At 37.7% G+C, this 20,015-nt stretch overlaps 1 protein-coding gene across 8 annotated transcripts in view; it reads left to right on the forward strand.

Annotated features, from left to right (window-relative positions):
- Positions 1–20,015, forward strand: part of NRXN3 (neurexin 3) — an 891,513-nt gene that overhangs the window by 448,494 nt on the left and 423,004 nt on the right. The gene's annotated exons all lie outside the window — the stretch shown is intronic.

The raw sequence follows: 20,015 nt of genomic DNA on the forward strand, positions 1-20,015 counted from the left end.
GGAAACAGCAAGGATATCCACTATTGGCATTTATCTTTTTAACCTGATTTACACAGGCAGCAAAACAACAACAGAAAAATATTATGTTGGAATTTAAGGTCTGTTTCTTTTGACTCCATGAGATAAAATAGTAAAATAACTTGCAAGGAAACAGGTCTTTCTTTGACCTTTGACTGAATTGTCCCAACTTTAATGGAGAATCTACCATTCCATCCAGTTCCAGTAGAAGAATATAAACATTCCTCTGGGAGATAAATGGTAGTCTATCAACCCTAGAGCTCTTGTTTTCTCACTCCAGACCTCAGCTCTCTGTGTCCTTTGTATTGCTGCAGTTTGACCCATCAACAGAGAAGTACAAGCCATAGTCGAAGAGCACACTGTAGAAAGACAGAAATATGGATTTGATGTTGGAAAAAAGTAGACGAAGTTCAGGGAAACAGAATAAAAATGTTTTAGGAGATGAAAGAATTGCTTTGTAGAGTGAAAATTTAGTTTTATATTTGTTAAGTGATACCTGGGGGAAGGAAGGGGAAATGCAACTCTGATAGTAGCTGAGGATTGTAAATACTGTGGAAAGAGACAAGTTATTCAGATGACTACAAGTAGAGAATAGGAAAATTTAAGGTAAGTGTCCTGGAAAACTTCCTGTCACAGAGATGCGTCTTTGAACTGTCAAGCTTTGGAATCATTTCCCACAGGAATAAAATAAAAACTCCATGGCCTGACAGGTTTTGAATTAGACTTGGAAAAATGTTGCTCCATGCAGCATATACAATAATCTTGCTCTGGCAGCAAGATAGCGTGTGAGAGGAGGAAATGATGATCTTGCAGAAGAAACTAAGGCCTAGTGATTTATGCACAGAAGTGGGCATCAGGACATCTGATTCTTTTCTGTATTTTATTGCTGATTTGCTTTATAATGATGGACAAGTCATTTAATCTCTCTTGACTCTGTGTTCCCATTTGTAAAAGGAATATTTCGTCATCTCAAGGGTTTTTACTCCCTGAACAGTGTTTCCTTAGCTAGATGGTACTCTGGAGTATTGTGATTATTTTTAAAAATGTGCATAGACTGGAGGTGACTGGAAATTCCCTGTCCCATGTGAGTTACTGCCTTATGTCAAGACCAAAGCAGTTGGTTAAAGAGTCTGGTCTTCCATTTCCTTTCCACTGACAGATTAAAGTCTGTGCAGTGTAGCTGACGGAAACCTTGCTCCAGCCTGCCCACAATTTGCTGCATTACTTTTGTCTTTTGTGGTTCCTATTGTAAACTAATACTCACCTGAGGGTCTAAAGAGAGAAAAAATCATTAGACTCTATTCATCTGCATCCAGTGTGGCGCAGCCTTTGCAGTGCGTGGCACAAACCTGGAATGGAGCATGGCATGGAGGCATTGTTCAGCTGCCTGCTCATTATGGCAGATTGGTGCCATTCCTATTTTCCTCTAACAAGCTTGTTTTTCTGAATTACTTGTTCAGACACCTCAAGAAGCCACTAGCAATCACACCAATTTCATCACGGATCTTCCCTCATCCCCCAATACTACAGTTTTGTGTAGTGCTGTACAATTTGCCAAGGAAGGAGAGAGGATGCTTCTCTCCACCTTGATTAAAAGCCCCTCACGCACATTACAAACAAGATGTGATCTATGCTGTCAAAAATCTGGCATCTGGCTAGATGCAATAAACACACATCTCACTGGGGTTTCCACAGTGTTTTCCTGGAAGTCTCACTGACTTGCCTGTTACCAGGTTGGTGACTCTCAGGAAGGATTTCTTCAGCAGGAATCAACAGCAAGACTGTAATAGATCCAGTAGCCCCCAGGCAAGCAGTCCATTAACAAGCCTTTAGGGAGCATACTGGGCTTATTTGAGAGCACCTGTGGCTACTGCTTGTTTGTATTGAGTAATATTCCAAGCAGCAGTAAACCCAAAGATCTCATTATTCAAATTTGGGTTTGCTGTCTCGTTTCATTTATTTATTTATTTTAAGTTACTTGCTGATCCAGTGAAGGCACTACATTAATGCAAGGGCTGATCTCCTCACCATCGACCTGACGTTTTCTTTCACACTGTTGTGACTTTGCTGAGATCAGTGACATTATTGCTTATTCATGTCAATTTAATTGAAAGGACAAACAAACAGACCCAGGCTATCTATAATCCTGGAAATGGAATAAATCAAATGATTAAGTCCAGGAACTTTTCACCCTATTAATAAAAAAAAAAAAAAAAAAAAAAACAACACAAAAGCTTTCTGATGTATGTGGAAGAACATAGGGCCTTGTATAAACCTTTGTCTTGAGTTTATATGTCAGGCTGCTCATATCTATTACAAGACACTCTTTTAACCTGGAACACAGTAGCAGTAAAGAGCTAGGATAAAGTCAGTAGCCTGGAACCATGGAAAATAAGCTAGTTGGAATATACCAAGTTCCCCCTGAGGTATACTGTCTCTGCATTGTTGAGTCTGCTCTGTGTCCAGTGAATAGTATATTTTCCATTTTCAAAATATGTCACCTACTCTCAGATATAATTTCCTGCAACTAGCATGTGAGGCAAATATTTGGGATTTATTCCCATCTTACAAAAGAAAGTACAAAAGGAAGACATTCATGGATAGTTGCAAGAAAAGAGCTCATAAATTGCAGTGGTTTTGAAGCCCTGGGATTTTAGCAGCTAGATATCCTTGCAAAAGTAATTTTTGTAGCACTCGTTTCTCCAAGCCCAAGACAACAGCTGCTGCATATGCTCAAGCTGTCTCTGTGGCTCCACCTGTTCTACCACAGTCTGCTGGAGTGCAGTCCTCCTACTTGGAATTATCTGACTCATGTAGCAGCATGCTTTGTTTAAAAATAAATAAAATACCAACACACAGCAGGTTTTGTTCCTTTGACATAAATAACAGTTTCCTCTGCTTTTGCTTGGTGACTTGGCAATTCTCGTCTGAATAATTTATCATAAGCACACAAGATGACACAAGGATCCAAGTAGGAGGAAACTAAATTTGAATCTTAAATGAGGGCATTCTCTGTTCCTGTTTTAAAATGTGGTATTTTGAATGGATGTTGATCTTGAGTCTTTTGGTCCATCATTAGGTTTTGGGGACCCCTTTGTCAAAGATATATTCTGAAGGAGAGTAGCTTGCAGCCCTTATTGTTCATCTTTTTCTTCCTTACCTCTATCCCTCTTCTGTACTTCCTTTAGATGCTCAAGAATATTACTAGGGCTTAGTGAATGTTGTTAACATTAGAATAAGTAGTGTCACATTTACTCCTGATTTTAAAAAGAAAACATGTTTTTCCTGATGTTTCTAATACAGATTTTCTGAAGCATAGTAATTACTTAAAAATTCTGTGGGAAAGTTTGTGCCAGAGCAACTACAGCAAGGAATAAATCTTCCAATTATAAGCTGGGAAACGCTCTGGAGAAGCAGTGTGACAAGTGAGTAAGGAGAGGGCTGGGAAATGAGGAGGGGAGCTTGCTGTGGAGGATCTGCGTCCCCATTCCTTTCCTGGAGGGTCTTCATAACAGATCTGTGGGTTTTGTTCAACATAAAGCTCAGTAGGTAGTTCAGGGATCCTCTGCCACAGTCATATTCCTGTAATGATGGTGTCTTTTCTCTTTAAAAGTTGGCAACATGAAATATTTGCCACAGGCAATAAAAATGGAGGGATACTGTAAGGAAAAAAAAAAAAAACAAAACATAGTGTATTTCTGAGACAGTCTTGATGTTTTACTTATTTAAAACTGCAGTGGACAAAGAATAAGAGAATAGACTCTAGAAAAGGATTTTGTCAAATTGAAGGAGCCAGTGAGTAGCCATTATGCAATAGTCTGCTAAATGTTAAGTATGTGGTCCCTTATACACCTGCATACTTGTTACTCAAGTAGTGAAAGCCTTTACAGTCTATAACTTCGAGGTGTAAAGATAAGTAAGACTGCGAGTTGTCTCTTTTATGAGGACAGGATCAAACAAAGAAAGGATGTGTCATTTGTTTAAAATCATTTTTTTAATAATATTAAGGATTTGGGGTTTTTTTTAGTCTTTAAAGATTTTTACATATAATGTGCAAGAAATCTGTGATATGGTAAGAAAGTAAATCTAGGTCTTACAATGTGTAATTTACCTTCAGGTTGTTGAGACTGAGAGCTTAGTGAGTTGCAAATGGAGATTATATAGAAAATTACTATAGCTTTGGGTAGTCCTGTTAGAAGGAGCAAGGCAATTGTAAGGGGTATTTAACCTTATGCTTTAGATGGAGTTTAGCAGTTAGAAAGGTACCTTATTTGTTAGGATACAGTTGCCTCATTGCTGCCTACTGTGGAATCCTGCATGTTTGCTTTAGTGGTTGGGTCTTGTCAACAATTGCTTTATGACCCAGGCTGCTGCAGCATGCTGGGCTCTATGTTTGCATAGCTCCTCAGGCCTGGGTTTTAGGAAATTACTAGTTGCCTACTCACTAGATGGTCATTTTCAGCTTCCCTCTCTTTTGATTCCTGCAGATGTTGGTTGTGAATTTTCTTTTGTTCTTACTACATTTCGTTCTTCTGCTCCGAACAGTGGCTTCATAACTCTCTGGTAGCTGGTGATACTTGTACAGGTTAAACAGCATATGATGACCAACATCTTAAAAAGGTCACTTTCCTGTTCTCTTTCTTGGATTTCTTTTCCACACTGCATGTATGAGTTTTTGCAGTGAATAATCTTCTTGACAAATCAAAAATCTATTGAAGTATAAATACCAAGATGCTTGTGTTTAATATAAATTGTTGTTAATATCTCTACTGAAACATCATTGATTACTTAATCTTTAGATTTCTTTGCCATCACAATAATAAATGTATTTATGAAGTGGCAATCTGTATTTAATGAGAATTATTCAGGTTTACTAAAAAAAAAAAAAAATCTGTACAGCTGAAAGAACTACCTTGGGTATATTTTAGAGAAAAATAAAGAATGTTGTTGGTGGAGAGAAATGTCACTGTAGTCGATTAAAAATTGAAGGACATGTTTAAGACAGAAACGAAAATAGATCAGGCCTCAAAGTGCTGCTGTTGCTTGAACTCTGTCTGTTACTTAGGTAATGCAGGACGTAATCTCCAAGACTGTCAGTCTAAGATATTTTTGCGAGTACCAATCTCAGTTAAAATAATAATAATAAAAAAAAAAATTGACAAAAGCCACCAGACTGGATTATTTCAGTATCTGGAAGCCTTTCACCTCTGCAGGGAAAGGTTCACTTGTGCCCTTGTAATTATAGGAGAGAATGAATGTGTTGCTCTCTTTCCAGTTAATGCCAATCCTTTGCTTAATAAAATCACAGTGATAGTTCGGAATGTTAATTTTTGTTGAGGAAAAAAAGAAAAACAACAACAACAACAAACTTCTAGAGTAGTAGTAAATGCTACTGCTATATTGACAGGCCCAATCATGTGAGATACCTGGTCTAGATGGTTTCAGAGTAACAAAGACCAGTAGCAGGAGTTTGTTAAAGTAAGTTTAGAACTTTGCTTATGGAGTATATCATATATAAACATATTGGCAGCTTCAATAGCATGAATGTGTGAGTCAATAGTAATAATAGAGAATAAGTATATACCATTTAGAGAGTATAATTAAAGTAAAGAGAGATGATTTTTAAACCTTTCTTCCTGGCCATCAGTAATTCGTACCAGCTCTCTGTATTTCCCAATCAGTTTATTGGTGAAAGTGAAAATGGTCAGTCTCTTAACAAATTAGGAAATAAAATGCATTTGTTGGACAGTCTTTCAGGCATCAAAAGCAGCACAACTAAGCGAAATAGGTGATTCCATACATAAGTTAGATAAGTTTGGAAAGCAAACATAGCTTTTTAAATTGTTGCATGTAGGGGAAGAATTGAAAATCCTTTTTTTTTTTTTTTTAAGTTTGTTGATACAAATAGAAAACAGAGCTTTGGAAGAAGCTAAGCACTGGTCTTTTTTTCTCCTCTGAATAACTAAAATAAATTTTAAGGAGGAAATGCTTAGGTGTTACTTTTACCAATTTCTTAGAATTTAGGCATACTTTAAATAGAGGTTTTCACTTTTGTATGAAATGATGAAGACATTTTTAAACACTATGTGGCCTTTTTCAGATTGTACTTAACGTTATTTGGCTAGAGTAGTCTGAATATCCTTCTTGTTTGGAGTAGTTTATTAAATTGGGTATGCATTTTTGTGTGAATGAAATAGACAAATGTCTACTCATATTAAGAGTTCTTATATGAATGGAAACACTTATACGGTAGGATAGAAAGTATAGATATGTCTGAACTGTTTTAATTTTCCATGCATTCAGAAAACTTGCTGTGATTGACATGACTCCCTCTCAGCATCCTCAGGAAAAGAACTAATCAGAATGTTGCTTTTAGAATGGACACACACCCCCAGAAAATTTAAAAGCATTAGCAAAACAGTGAAAAATGTAGATAGAGAAGGATAAACTACTAAGGAAAAGGCATGACTATTCCACAATCCATGGTGCTGCTTTTCTCCTCAGTGGTTAGTGGGACAGGCAATACTGTAAGAAAGGGGAATTTTCCTTGAACACCTCAGATAAAAATAATTGTGAAGCAAAATCCTTCCACATCTTGTTTCCTGCTGTTATTTCAATGGACAAACATTTTGTGAAGGAATTTCTTCAGTACTTAAGTTCAAAGATGGAGGATTTATAAGGTGCCCAAGAGAGCTTAAATTACATAATTTAAATTCTAGCAATATGTAACCTCAAGGGAAAGAGATTATCAGGATATAAGATGTGGAGCTGTCATGAAATTACATTTCTGACAACCAGTAGGTGAAAAAGCCCTAACCAAATTTTGAGTTGGTGAGTCTCAGTTTAGTTAAAAATAAAAATAATGCATTACTCTAACAATTACAACTGACTTCCTTTTGGGAATCTTAACAGCTGGAACAATTAAGCAGTTAGGAAAGTTAAGATGACTTAGAAGTTAGTCTGATTAATTCACATTAAAGTTTTAATGTACACCCCCATTTGTACCAAAAAAGACCCTGCCTACTGGCCATGGTGCTCATCTTCAACCCACACACGTGCTGAGAGATGTTGCAGATGATGACAATCTGCATGAACATTGTTTTTAATGGTTATAACAGTCCACTTCTGCATAATCATTAACTGCACTTTTTTTTTTTTTTACTAGCTCCCCCCTTCTCCACCCTCCCAAACAAACTAGAATATATGGAGGTGACTAAAATATCAACAGTTTTTCTTCTTCCTACGCAGAACCATTATGCTCAAACATTTCTAGGGAGAGTGTCTGCAGCGAATCACAAGCAGGATTTTAACCGTTCACTTGTCTGCTGCTCAGATTTCTTAGGCCGTTGTTTTGCAGCTTGGGGGATGGGTTGCTAGGTAAAATTTTCAAAAGCTCATTAAATTGTCTTAGAATAATTGCAGATTCCTCTTCTATGTGGCCCAAAGATATGTGCATGGTACTAATCTAGTCTGCCTTTAGAATCTTCTGTCCGTTTATCGCCTTTAAATCTGAGCATTTCTTGAGTTAATGGGCTATCAATTCTCCTGCTCTTCAGTGCTGTGGAGAGTGGGGAAATGAAAGAAGGCTGTTAGGAAGTTGACTAACAAAGAATATGAAGTGTGCCCTAGAATGCTGTCTGTGTAATGAGGTATGGAAAAGAGAGATTGGATGATGATAGTATCACGGCACTGCGTTTTGTCTTTTGACTCCCTGTTTGGTGGAGTATTGTCATATCTGGAAGTATTTACTTCCACATCTTACAGACAGTTATAGGAGATTCTTTTTAGCTCTAACGGTAAAAGTCTGTGCTTTTCATGTACTTAGGTTTTAGCTGAAAATTCTGTTCAAAAATAGTTACAGAAAGAGTTTAGAGCTGTGGAGGTGGATTTTCAATTTCCAGTTCCTTTTATGCGCTGTATAGTACACATTTTATTTGAAGCAAATATCTCTAGAAGTAGCAGTGTTTATACAGTCTTGGATGGGAGGCTCAGTCTTTTCTCCTCAGCCCAGATGTTCCACTGCAGCCCTGCCAAAGATTGACATGAGCTGACTTGGATCACTAGATCAATGCCTGTTCTTGGGCAGTGGTATCTTACCATTAGCTGAATCAAAGAAGCCACGAAGGAGTCACTAGCTGTGAAATCCTTTGAATGAGCTACCTATGCAGATCCTTACTTCACTGTTGCTCCTTATTCCCCTGTGTAGTTACTGTTTCAAACTGGGATAGCTCCAAAAATGATCATCCTGCTCTGTTCCAGCAGACTGACCCCACATGCAGGCTCATTAAACCCCAGCTTGTTTATTGTTTCTGTTCTCAAGAATAATGTAAATTGAAAGAGAGATTGGTGCTTGGCTTTTAACTGAATGCCAAACAAGCAGCTGGCTGGTTTCTAACTAATGCTTTTAAAAAGAAATTTGGAAAAAAATGAACTCCATTTTTAACATTTAGCTTGTTCTAAGTAGAGATTTCCCCCTATTTTTTTTTAATGTCTGCACTTGTGAGTATTTGCTAGAGATATAGGATTTCTGACCTAATTAGCCCAGAAGAAAGAGAACCCAAAACTTCCCATGCCAAAAAATAGCAAAAGAATGTCTGTATATAGCAAACACTACAAAGTGAATTTGATAAGTAATGTCTTACTAAGTATTGCTCTTCACAATGGTAGAGGAAACAAAAAGGTATTTGGTAATATACCGTATTGCTGAAAACTTCTATTTACAGGTTCTTCTCTAAATGGAACCTTTCCTTCCCATTTTCTCTCCCTTTTAGCTCACATATGCAAACAAACCCTTTTGAACATGGAGGAGAAAGCAGGACTTATCAGCTGCTTCTTAAGCCTCTTCCTTCAGAATGGGATGCTAAAGTATCAGAGCCATGAGTAAAAACAGCTTATGTTTGCTCTGTTCTTTGTATTTCAGTGTGGAAAATCTCAGCTTGATTGTTACCTGATGTCTGTGTTCTGAGCCCTCTGCATGGGGGGAAGGTGCAGTTGTTACAGCTTTGTGAGATGTAAAGTTTGCATTTGATGCAAAACCAAAGAAAAAATATTAATATTTTCTCTTGGTTTTACTATTAGAGCATGACTTCAATGCACATCCAAACTGCTGAGTAAGTGGGAATGTTTGCAAACTTTTGTCAGCTATAACTAAATATTCCAGGAAAAAGAAAAAAAAAAAATGTATTTGTCCAACTTCTCACAGTTGCAGCTTTGCTTTATTTTAAGACTCCTCCCAGGGACAGACGTAAATCTAAATTGTTAGATTTATTAGATTAGGGAAAAGAACAGGATGCTCAAATTGGTAATTTGTAACCTCCAATGGGGGTGTTAAGATGAATTCTTTCCCACCGATCCTTCTAAATGAGAATTACTGTCAGTGGTGGACATTGTAAAGGACTTTCTCCCCATAATGCAGAGTGAGCCCAAAGTGTTTCAGCCAGCAGACAAGATAATTGATTGTGACAAATCCAGAACTGGGTTTTCAAGATGATCATGGGGAGGTGGGCTGAGGTAGCATCTCACTATTGTGTTGCTGAGAAGCGCTTCAGATATGGGAAGTGGAAAGAGTGAAGAACCCAGAACAGGAACCTTCTTGAAGATGAAGTGATGCTTCAGATTTTGGTAATATATTCAGATAACTGTCAAAGAAAAACAAAGTGTCTTAACCTGAATCTGTGGCCTTTGCTTAGCAAAGTCACCTTGTCTCTGCATTTCTTAGCAATGCTTCAGTGTGTTTGTAAGATTTATCCTACCTTCCTGAATATGTGCTTTACTAGTGGAAGATCATACCTCTATAATCATACTTCTGTACAGATATAAGACCCTCTAATGCAGTGCCCTTTTCCCTCCATGCATAAATCTTATACTTCTGCTACAACCACAGAGTTCAGAAATTGAAAACTTACATTACTCTGCATGTTGGTGGGGCCACTGTAGGTTTTTTTCAAGAGCTTTCTCCATTCTTCTGTGTTTTAATTTTAAATGTCTTCAGTAATGAGATTGTTATCCCCTGAGGCATGAGACTTTGTGATCCAACGTTGAGGTTCTATCACAAATATTACAAAGAATAAACAATAATACTGTAGCATCTTCTCACGTTGTGCAAGATTTCCATACTCTTAATTACAGACTTTTTTATTATAGTTCCATGTTTTTGCTTAGGCTTTTCTGTCATTTCTAGGCATCTCATGTTTGTAACTTTTTATTATTTTTATTACATTCATCCAGAAAATTCATATTCAGGTTTGAAACTATTGTCTTAAACCAGTCAAAGATAATCATAGATTTTCTTGGTGCCTATTCCTGCTTAGCACTGTCCAATAGAGCTTTCAGGGAGTCTGAAAAACAAAAAAAGAAATGCATGCAAATCCACTAGCTAAGTAAAAAATGGTTAGTCTTTTAGATGCTTTCCTAAGATTTTGTGGGCTGCGGAGGGAGGGGGGAGGAAAAAAAAAAAGTTGGAATTGAATTGAAAAATCAAGATTTTTTTTAATAAGATCTCAAAAACTTACTCCTTTCTGAAAGAACTATGAGTTCTGCCTACATGAATTTACTTTCAAATAGCCTCTCTGTATGAACAGTAAATGGAGAAAAATAATAAGGAAAAATTGCTAATAAATATACAACAGTATATTTATTAGCAACAAATACAATTACAACAATAAGTATACAACAAAAAACTACATATATATATATGTATATATATATAACATTTTACATAGTCCTTTGTCTTTTTTGTATTTTGATCGTGACGTTCATTCTCAATCTGAGTCATTCTTTCTGAATCAAGGGACAGTTTTTCATGATGCTCATATTATAAATTCATTTTAATGAAGAATAAGCTATTAGACAATATCAGTAGGATTCTACATTAAATGAACATGAAATATGTAGTGGCTCTGGATGCCTTTAAATCTGGAATTACACTTTCCTGTAATGCCATGTTCTGGGAGTAGATGGTTTTTAATTTGTGGACGATTCTCGTAAAACTTAATGAACAGTGTTTTCTATGTTATCACAACACAGAACAATGTGGCTGCTTTACTAAAGAGCAAAATACAAATGCAAAATATGGCAAAATAAAGGATATAGTCTGCAGAGGAATTAAAAATACTTTTTTCCAATAGAACATATAAGTCAAACCATTGGAATTCTTGTGCTTTGCTTGTGCCAGATCACATATATGGAACACAATTTGGAGTCTGCGGGGCATCATCCCCTTGGATTCCCTCCTACAGCCCTAGGAAAAGTCATTCCTAGGAAAGTCAGAGTGAGAAGGGATTTCCACGTCACAAATACTGTTCCCCCACCAGCGCAGCACTGTAGCCACTGTCTGGACTTGTAGAAGAAAACTTCTCTTTTACCAGTCTTTTACAGCCTTTGATTCTGTAGGAGACCCCAGCTTCTTTTTCTTTGCTGACTATAGAAGCATGTTATAGTTACGTGGATCTGAAACATCCAACTGCTCAGTTTCTAGTGCTCTTTGTCAAGACATGCGATAAGTATTCAAAGGAATCTTGGCTTTAGGCAACTATATTGAATCTAATTAAAAAACAACAACAACAAAAAAAAAAACAACAGAGAAAGAGAGAGAGAGAGAGAGAGAGATAGCAAGCAGAAGAGCTCAGGTTATTTTTGGAATAAAAATATTTCTTTATTTTTTGTTTCCATTCCCTCAGCGAGCCTTGTAAGTTGGACACATGGTTTCTAAGTGAATCTGGCTTTACAGCTGGAGCTATAAAAATAGATTCAATTTAAAAAGATGTGGGAAATATATGAAGTTATCACAAATGTTTGGTTTTCTCAATAAAAGTAAGAAAGAGACCAGCGTGGTACCATGGGGTATAAGGATTTTGCTGGCAGTCAGTTAATATGACCTTCATTATTCACTCTGGGCTTTTCTAGTCATGAATAATACCCATATCTAACTCATTTCAATAAAACCTTTATACCATATCCCACCATATTTTGTTTTCCTTCCATATTTAAATGATAAACTGTGCACCTAAAATATTCTGCAAATATCTCCATCTGGACCCTGTTACAAGAGTAGCTGAAAATGATTCACCCTCTTCAAGGGTTTCATAACACTCCGAAGTAAGGAGATGCAGTCCTCCCATTTCTCGGATAAAGAGTTGAGCCATAGCAGGCTGGTGACTTTCCCAGTGTCATGTCAGGGGATGATCTCCTGTGTGTTGGATAGGTAGCCAAACCGTGAGACATCCCTCAGCCCAGTGCAGTTGATGATTTAGATGAACACGTTTGGTGCACCTGCGCACGCTTCAGTCCTGTTTCTGCTGGGTACATCTGTAACATTTGGCTGTGTTGCAGGCACTTTGCCTCTGTGCACATCTGGAAAGACAGCAGTTATGCAGGCATAGCCATTGTGAATTTCTGGAGCTGTTATCAATCAACAGTCAAGGTTTGAGTGAGTTGTGCTTTATAATATCCTTGCAGAACTGAGCTAGATTACCAGCAGTAGTTGCTGTGAACTTAGAGAGTTTTGGTTAATGGAAATCTGCCATAAGCTGTGCTGTCAGTGGGTAGTATAGGTCATCTGTGTATTCTGCTGGAGAAGGGAAATTATGGTAAAGGTCAGAAGGATTAAGACATTTTCAATCTGCCTCAATCTGCCAGTTCTTCTGCTGCTTTTCTGTAGTGTATGTTTTATGGAGTGCAATACCTAATTAGAGAGCTGAGAAACCCGACGATGAAAACACTTCTGTAAGTTTTATCTTTAGACCTTTGAGATGGGATTAAGTTAAAGAAGGCAAGCAGATTTTTAATCCCCTACCTGAAAAATAAGTTATGGAGCTTGGTGTGCTTTCAGTAACCTAAGTGATGTTAATCTGGGGTAAAACACACTTTGTTATTGAATCTCTCTCTCTCTCTAATTTAATAGTGAAATTACAGCACTGGCTTTGTTCTGCAGGGTGCTCTGAGCTTCTTTTGAAAGTTGGTAGATTTATTCTATTTTCCTTTAACTCCTTAAGATATACTGTATTTTAGTAATTGTGCATTTTTCCTAAATGCAAGGAGACAGTATGTTGTCTAACAGAATGCTATGATAGAGCAAATTGCATATTTCCAGGCAGTTCAAAAGAAATAGCATGTTGAAATGTAAGGAAATCCCTGTTTTTCTGTACATGATCAGCTTCTGGAACTTACTGCTGTGTGGTGTTGTGGAGGTTAAAAATCTTGTTTTAGAGGTTTTCCTCTGGAATACAACATGTAAGTATTAAGCAATCTCTCAGTAACAAAAGTTGGTTAGAAAACCTTTTCAGAAATACAAACTTCAATATTTTAAAATGAAAGCAAGTCATCAAGTAAGGAGGAAATATATATAGGCCAGATACTCGGTAGCTACCTACTGAAAGTATTCTTGTACTGAAGCATCTGTTACTAGTAACTCCAAAGCACACTCTTGGTAATGCAACAAACAGCTAAATGTCTGCTCATTCTTCTCTTTTCCTTGTACTTATCAGAAAATGTACTTTCCCTGTGGCATAAGCCATGAGGCAGATTTGAATATTAGTGAACCATATTCCACTCAAAGCTCAACTTGTTTTCAGTATTCACTTGCTTTGATCTGTAACAATTGTCTGTGCATTTGTTGGAATTTGATGGAATTTATATTAGGAGGATGTCTTTTTTGTCTTTTTTACTAATGCAGTTACTGACTAATGGAGCAAATTATGCGTATCTCTTCATTACTGTAGCTCTTTCTCTCTGGGAAGAGAGAGTCAGTACTCTGAAGTGCAGTAGGATGGGTAGAGTGTTTATCAGGAAAACGTGGTTGTAGTGAAGAGCATAAATCCACTGTAACTGAGGCTGTTGCAAGCCCCTGGCTCTCTTAGCAGCTGGAGGTATCTGCAGCAGCACAGAGCAAATGACAAGAGCTAATAAAAGACAAAAACAAGCTTTGTAAAGGCAAGGTTGATGATGTGATACTTAGGGACCAGAAAAAGCATTTCCTAGTGAGAAAAATATTTTGCTTATTACAATATAAAGATTGAAGTATATATAGCAGTTGAATCTTGAGCCTTCATCCCTAATGGTTTTCTTTGGTCCCCAATTACATCTACTGCTTCTGGCATTATCTTTTCTTGAAGTTCTTAATGCAACTTTAAGTGGAATGTTTTTTCTGTCTGTCTGTCTGTCTTTCTTAGAGAAAGCCTTTCAGATTGAGTCCAGATTTTTTACTATTAACACACTGAAGTACCTGGAGCTGGCGCTGCTGGCACTATGTCTTGGGAACTTCTGCCATGCAGAACTGCTGAACTTCATAGGCAGCTTTTTCTTTCAACATTGCAAGTCATAAAATATGAATCCTTTATCAATGATGGATAGAACCCCTTCATCAGAGTCTGTAGCTATGCATGCTTTCCTTTTTTTGGACCTCTGCTGGTCTGAGGCTCATCTCAGAGGAAGGAGAATGTAACTGAGCCCCTGTTGTGACTTGCCCAGTTCTTGTTCTGGCACAGCCAATAGCACTGGTAGCAGTAGCTAGTAGCAGGCTTTCCTGATTTCCAGCTAAAAGCTTTGTTCATACTTCTGCTTTCTCTTCACTGACTGCATCAACCATCTTCCTCTGGATTTCCTTGAGTGCAGTTCATTTGAGTGGCTGCTAAGATAGCAACCTTTTTTGTGCCCATCATACTTTCTCACCATTTTTTCTCACCAGCCAATTGTTTTACATTTCATGCTCAAATCATATTACTTGTCATCCAGGACTCTGCAAAATTCTTTCTTCCTTTCATTTCCGCATAAGTGCTTCCTGTGATTCCTGTCTGTCTCTTATCAGACTATCAGTTTCCAGTATCATACTTTCCTTTCTTTCTAACTCTTCTGTTGTTGCTAATGCTTTGGCAGACATTTCACATGAATGCCCTGTCTTGACCTGTCTTATTTTTGCATCTAAAACACCAACTTCATCTCATTCAGACGTTCCTTGGCAGGATCCTTCCAGTATGCTGGAAAAAGAGATCTGTAGCAACATATGTGAAGGGGGAACTTTCTGGAAAAAAAAAAAAAAAAAAGAGATTAGAGCTCAATTAACTTCCCATGTATTATATTTTGGGAATTTATTTCTAGTTCATGAGTCATTGGGCTATATAGCAGATGAAAAAGACTTTTTTTTTCTATAGAGAGCTCAGTGATACCACCTTTTCACTGGAGTATTTTTGGCTCACATGACCTAAGGGTAAATTTGCATGGTTGTCTGCTGACAAACAAATATTTGGAATTGCTTTACATCTGGCCATGTTAGTGAGTAAACAGTGTGATTTGGAAGCCATATAACCAATCCTGTGCTTGAACAAATAATCTTAGCTTCTCAAGCTCTTCAGCATCTTGGAAGACAGTGAGTAAGCAATCTCTGCTCTGTGTTCAAGAATGATGTAGGCGTATGCTTACAACAGAGATAACACTCTGAAAATATTAATGTTTTAAGGAAGTAGCTCTCAGAGGAATGGGGCTTCAACAAATAGAGTTGGTGGGGCAAAGGGAGTAACAGAAGTCCCCATTGGGCTATGATGCCTGATAGGTAGGAGTCATATCTGAATATTATATTGAGGGTTAAGCTGAATTATGCTCATGATTGTGGGTGATCTGGTAGGTGTTTTGTTCTCATTGAGATAGTGTTGAAACAATGTATTTAAATGTCTTGGCCAGTTTGAATTTATTTCCTTTGTTAATTTACCCTTGCTGTGTCTTTGTAAAGAGATGTTTTTCTTGATTTCCTGCTATAAAGTCTTGGATGATGTTGTTTTGTGCCATTAAACAGTGGCTGTACCTGTACCAGAAATGGTTGAGTAGTTGTAATTTATAGCAAAGCAAAGGAGTTTGTGATCAGATTATTTGTTTAAAGTAATGACAGCTTTTTTTTTTTTTTAAAATGCAGTACCACTGTTTCAGGACATCTGAAAATTTGACCCTGTACAGGCATACAGACAGCATACATTAAAAAGCTAAGCAGTGGGAAAGCATGAGGAACCATTTGGGTGAAAGAAGCTATAAAGATGATTGCCTTCATTGCTGTTTTAGTAAGATGTTGTCAGATATGATGAATGACCTCACGTTCAAGATAATTTTCTGTGCTTCCAGTTTGCCTACTCATCAGAGAGTGCTTTTAGCTTTGTGGGATAGTATAGTTGTATACAGGTGCAGCGTGTGGAATATGTTGTCCACTCTAGTTCATAAGAACTGAAGCTTCTATATGCAGCAATTGCATAAAAATACTGCGGAATTTGGAGAAAGTACTCTGAAGACCTCATTTCATACAAGGAATTTTGTTAGAATACATCATGGAGATAATGCCATGATCAGAGGAAACAAAGAAGTTTTATCAATGCAATAAAAATAACAATCTTCTATATATCTGTTGTTTCAGCAATGAACCTTTCCTTAATATGTTTTTCTCTTCAAATATTGGGATATACTTCTATTCTGCTTCTACCATATCTAACACAGGGAGAAATGGTTGCCCTGCTGGAACTCCAGCATACACAACTGCTATTTAACCTTCTCTAAGCTGAAGAATCCAACATGAGATTCAGAAGACTTTGCTGAATTCTACTTGGTAACATTCATGAAAACAGGTATACCTTGTTCACATGTTTAGTAAATGTGATTGGCATTGGTAAAATATAGAGCCCATTTCCCTTCTGTTGCACAGATTCAAACAATGAAATAAGTGGACATGGGTGATTACTTTGTTATTGAGGAAGCTCTTATTTCATTTGGCTAGTGTAGCCTTGTATTGATTCCATTCTTGCTCTTGATGGTCTAGAGACTGAGAAAAGAGAAAGGGAATATGGGCTAGGACAGCTGCCACAATGGTTTGGTGGCCCCTTTTGTCAATTTCAGTAGTTTTCTGCCATAGAAACCACCTGGAAGTTGGTCAAGAAGACCAGTAGCTACTTTTGTGATCCTGCCCTGAACTGGACAGTGGACTTTTCAGCTGCAACTGAAAATCTGGGGCAATTAGTACAAATACACTTTTGAGAATGTCATATATTTGTGAAGTGTTATAATAGGTCATGTGTGGGTAATAATATTTTAGAGTCAAGAATTTAGATGCCTATACTTAGATGCTTGAAAACAGATTCAAGAGCCTAAAGATGTGGCCTGATTTTCAAGTTCTGAACATCTTACAGCTCTTGGCAATTTCAGCGCTTCTGAGAATGAGGCCATTTCTGTGAAGCTTAAATGTGGATTTTTGAATGCCTAACTTTGGACATCTATTTTTGAAAATCTTGGCCTATATTTGTGGAGAAAACCATGAAAAATTCCTGTTAAGCTTTCTTTGTGCAGGTGCACGTACATATATGCATGTGCATGCGTAAGCAGTTGGCACCACAAGCAGGTTCTCATTGCTAGTTCTCTATGGCCACACTGGATGTTAGTTCAGCATACCCTCAGAGCCCCCTTCTTTCTCCAGCATAGTCAGCAGCTGTGATTCTGGTCAACCTTTGTGCTTCTAGTTTTGAATGGATGTGATACCAATGCTTGTTGCACGCATCTTTTGTCTGTGCCTAAGTGATGAGAGAATTAGAGATAGGAAATAGGAATGTCATTGTTGTGTTTCATTAGCTTTTGCTTCAGTAACATTAAGAATCTTGCTTGCAAAGTCCATTGAACACCCAAATCATTTGCTAGATCTTTGCTTACTGTACTGCCATGAGGAAATTATTGTGCTGAAACAGTCAAAGTTCTTCTATCTCAAGACAGCAACAGTCCATATGAAGAAAATAGGATGGGATTACATTTAAACTCCAATCCCCTCCCTCAAGTATGACACTAAGAATCCCATGACTTTTGAGAAGCTGATTTATTTAAGTGGGAGCTGAATCCTGGGATGAACTTGGAGAGGAAAAATAAGGGATCCTCTCTCATTCAGATTTGCATCTGGTGAAAACCTTGCTGATATTTTGAGACAGTGTTTTTGTTCAGATGCTATCAGAACTGTTCTGAATGCTCAGACTAAATGTGGGTCAAATTGTCAAAATCTTTCTGAGATTTAAAAATCATACTTATTTTCTTTTTAAATTCCCTTCTTCCTGGAAGCAGTCTTTCTAGCAATTTGCATTTAAAAGAAGTAGATGGCAAAGCTTCTGCAACATCAGTTTCATTCTGAAATAGAAACTATTGTGATTTTTCCAATGCAAGGGACTGTCTGTATCCCTAAGAACTACACACAGTTTTTAACAAGGCAGAAGTTTTTTGGAGTCTAGGGTGTTCCCTGGTAGCCATAACTCTGCATTGTTTCTCCATACATTGTACCTCTACCCTTAAGCACTCCAACATATCTGTTCCTATTACTACTTCTGCTCTGAATTCATTCATCCTCATTGCTGACTGTTGCTGCAAACTTCTACTTGAAGAGAGGGATGGAAAGGAGTGTGTGACTGCACAAATAAGCAGTACTGATGTTTAGACTGAGCTCTTCAAGTTTGCCTGCATCATCATTTTCCCCTTTGATGGGGGAGTGTCTTAGATTTCTTCCATTTGCTTGAGGTTCTGACATAGCATCCTCTTAAATCAAGCTTGAGGGGAAATTGATTGAAAAGAAAACGCCATTATGGGAAAACAATTTATTCCCTTCCCCTTGACAGAAGGCTGAGTTTTGTCTATATTATGGAATAAATATTAGCTGGCTCTTTGCTTTAAGAAGTGGAAGCCACACATTTGCCTGTGATGGCTTTGATCATTATTTGAAATAGGATTTTTCTCCCTCTCTGTACAGTCATTTTGTGTTAGGTTCACATAAGCATAAGATGCCCCATGACCTGATTTTTTTTCCTCTCTTGCATGTGCTTGCATGTCTGAATTATACTTGTACAGATAAAATATTTTGCAGACAGGTTATTGTTGTTTGATTCTTCTTATTTCTCCCCCCATAATCCTGATCCAGCAGTCTGTACTACAGTGTGCTGCCTGAAGAAATGTAAATGTTCTTTTTGTTAAAATCTTTTTGTTTGTCCTCTGAAGTGTGGTCTTCTTTGGATAGACAAGGTTCAGAACCATTACAATTCCTCAGATTTGATCACTTTTAAGTCTCTAAGACGTTTGTCTGAATATTTACATGCCTAGGACCCTGCACTGAGACTTTTAGGCATAACAGAAGACATCTTCCCTCAAAGAGTAGGCAGTTCAGAAATTGTGATACCATTTGAGATAAATGCTCTGTGTTCCAACTGTGCTGCTGGTCGATGCTAGCAACTGTGGCAGATTTGTGTTTCATCAGTGATTGTTGATCCTTCATATGGGGCTTCAGAGACTGCATGCTACCACAGCCTGGGTGTGACAGAAGAATTATCTTAAGATTGCACATCTCTACTAGTTTGCTAATGAAGACCACTCGTAATCACATCAAGAGCCCTAGAAAGGAAATTACAAAACTAAAAAAGAATTTTTGACTCTAATCAGGCCTTACTTTGTCTGTAGAGTAGGCTTAGTAGGTCTCATATCCAGGGATGTGGAAAAAGGAAGGGCTCTGTGGAGACTTAGGGCAGACGGAGAGGATGAGCAATGTGCTTTGGAGAGAGCAGTCTCCTTGAGAGAAGACAGTAGAGCTGGCAATAAGGCTTCTCTGCCAGGGGCAGGAAAAAGTTCAGAGCACCAGACAGAAAGCCAGGCATCCATTGTTAGAATGGAGTAGCAGTTTGCTACCTTTCAGGCTACGGATGTCTCTGTGGATTTATAAAAAGATGCAGCTGTATAGGACGGATATACTGAGGGAACTTTGAAATATTTGGCAGATAGAGAGAAAACATTAGCAATATCTGCTGCCTGCCCTGGGGAAGTTCTTGTGGGTCTAGTATACTCAGAGCCCAAACAGATCTCGCAGTGCTGAATTCAAGTCCAATGCATTTTCCTCTTATCACTTTCTTCTCTTTGTCTGAGCAGTGACTATTTGTAGGCTGTATATTCTGGAGTGTTTCTACTGGATGGCTCTGCTGTAATTCTCCTTACTGCTTGCAGAGTATCGTTGGTAA

This window comes from Lagopus leucura, unplaced genomic scaffold (assembly GCF_019238085.1).
Source record: "Lagopus leucura isolate 7727_CA_CO unplaced genomic scaffold, USGS_WTPT01 Super-Scaffold_1, whole genome shotgun sequence".
In the NCBI taxonomy this organism is placed as follows: domain Eukaryota; kingdom Metazoa; phylum Chordata; class Aves; order Galliformes; family Phasianidae; genus Lagopus; species Lagopus leucura.